The 2390-nt window shown below is 37.4% G+C and overlaps 1 long non-coding RNA gene across 1 annotated transcript in view; it reads right to left on the minus strand.

The window, feature by feature from the left end:
* Nucleotides 1-1207: 1207 nt before the first annotated feature.
* LOC118768413 overlaps nucleotides 1208-2390 on the minus strand; it is an 8496-nt gene continuing 7313 nt past the window's right edge. Inside the window, exon 3 of the long non-coding RNA XR_005004226.1 lies at nucleotides 1208-1359. This is a non-coding gene — a long non-coding RNA (uncharacterized LOC118768413). The remainder of the gene's footprint in view (nucleotides 1360-2390) is intronic.

Consider the following 2390-nt stretch of genomic DNA (forward strand, 5'->3'; position numbering starts at 1 on the left):
TTATGTATATATATATATATATTTATGTATATATATATACGTATATATATATTTATGTATATATTTATTAATGTATGTATGTATGTATGTATATATGTGACTGAGGAGACTTATGGCTAAAGATTAGTGGTTATGAATTCCATGACAGATCAAAAAGTAACATGATGTTGATGAACAGAGAAAAAATGATAGAAAAGAAAAAAAAATATTGACAAAATAAAACTGGACCTATTCCTGTCAGGTATCCCAGATGAACCAACTTCACGGCAGGAGGTGCAGATGAGGGCAGCTGCATCGAACTCTCTCATGCACCAAACGGCAATTGCTAAAAAGCATTCGTGAAGTATAAAATCATGTAGCAACACCGAATGGCGGTGCCCCAGCATGGCCACAGCTCGTGAGCTGAAACTAGATAAAATATAAAATATAAAAATATATATATATATATATATATATATAAAAAATTTGAGGATGCTGGAAAATGGGTCCTAGTTCAAGTTAATGCTCCTTAATTGAAATACTGGAAGCATAGAGGCTGGCAGAATGGGTGTATAAAACCCTTGAACAAGATGTATAGTTCTGTGTCATGAAGTATTGGGTTGTCCACTCAATTTATTTCATCTTTATTAGTCGACACCTGTAATTGTTTTTTTCTTGTTTGTATCTGTAATTGTGTAATATTTTCTGTCTTTTTTTTTGGGGTCTTTGCTGTCTCCCAAAATATTTAATACTCTTAGCTTAGATTTTTGGAGCCAGCCAGATTCGAACAATCTCAAGTGTAACAGGTCGAAACTGTAAGGAAAATCCAGTAACTTGACTGATGAAAGAAGACTGAATGACCCTTCCTTGTTTTTTTTCCTGTCTATCCTTTTGTTGTTTCTCCTGTCTGAAGAGGCTGAAAATTCCTTTCTTATTCCAAATAACATTTGAAGGTAAAAAAAACATCTTGAACGCATATCAGACAGTGAAGTCAAGAAATATTACAAAGAAATTCAGTTAAATCAAATATTTTACAGAAACTCTTCCACAGATTTCTCTTCTGTATAAAAAAAACTTCCTTTAACCCTTTAGTGTTCGCATTATTCTGCCAAAATTAATGCTTCTTCATCCTCATTGTTTTGAATTAATCAGGCATTATCTTGTAGCTATGAGATTTTGATGAGGTAGCTGTTAATTTTTAAAACGATATTGTAGGGCTGGTGTGAGAGACCAGATCTAGCCAGTTTGAACATAAAACAGGCAGAATATTTTTGGCCGGATATGGCTGGTTTAAATGCTAAAGGGTTAAACTTTCAAAGATGGTAATGTTGATGTATGTCTCGGATAAAAGTTTCTTTTATGCCATTGTCATCTGCTTTTCTGAAATAACAAAAGAAAAAGCTTCAGTTACAGAGGATAGAGCAGTGGAAATTGTAATATATTTCTAGAATAGGCGCAGGAGTGGCTGTGTGGTAATTAGCTTGCTAACCAACCACATGGTTCCGGGTTCAGTCCCACTGCGTGGCATCTTGGGCAAGTGTCTTCTGCTATAGCCCCAGGCCGACCAATGCCTTGTGAGTGAATTTGGTAGACGGAAACTGAAAGAAGCCTGTCGTATATATGTGTATATATATATATATATATATGCATGGGTGTGTTTGTGTGTCTATTGCTTGACAACCGATGCTGGTGTGTTTACGTCCCCGTCACTTAGCAGTTCGGCAAAAGACACCGATAGAATAAGTACTGGGCTTACAAAGAATAACTCCCGGGGTCGATTTGCTCGACTAAAGGCGGTGCTCCAGCATGGCCGCAGTCAAATGACTGAAACAAGAGAGGAAGAGAGAATGAGCTTTTGCTATAAACCTTCAACTCCACAATTAAAACTTTACTTTTTAATTCGGTAAGAAAATTACTTCTCTCTTTCTCTCTGATACTTGTTTCAGTCATTTGACTGCGGCCATACTGGAGCACCGCCTTTAGTCGAGCAAATCGACCCCGGGACTTATTCTTTTCTGTAAGCCCAGTACAAAAAAGAATAAGCTAGTCGTAAGTAGTCGATCCTACAACGACTTTTAACCCTACCCCTAACCTTAGTCTTTTTATAAAAATAATTTATTTACTTAGGCGAGTGCGCGCACCGGGACCCCTGTTCGCTAGTAGTATCAACTTTTCCCCGCATCTTTTTTGTGAGTGATTGATTGAGGAAGATATATATATATATATACATACATACACTGCGTGACATCGTGAGCAGGGGTCACTGGGTTGACATCTATCTTGTGAGTGTACCTTTAATTCAAAAGGTTACAGTGCACAGTGTATGCATGTACACAGGAGTGGCTGTGTGGTAAGTAGCTTGCTAACCAACCACATGGTTCCGGGTTCAGTCCCACTGTGTGGCATCTTGG

This window comes from Octopus sinensis, linkage group LG29 (genome assembly GCF_006345805.1).
Source record: "Octopus sinensis linkage group LG29, ASM634580v1, whole genome shotgun sequence".
In the NCBI taxonomy this organism is placed as follows: Eukaryota; Metazoa; Mollusca; class Cephalopoda; order Octopoda; family Octopodidae; genus Octopus; species Octopus sinensis.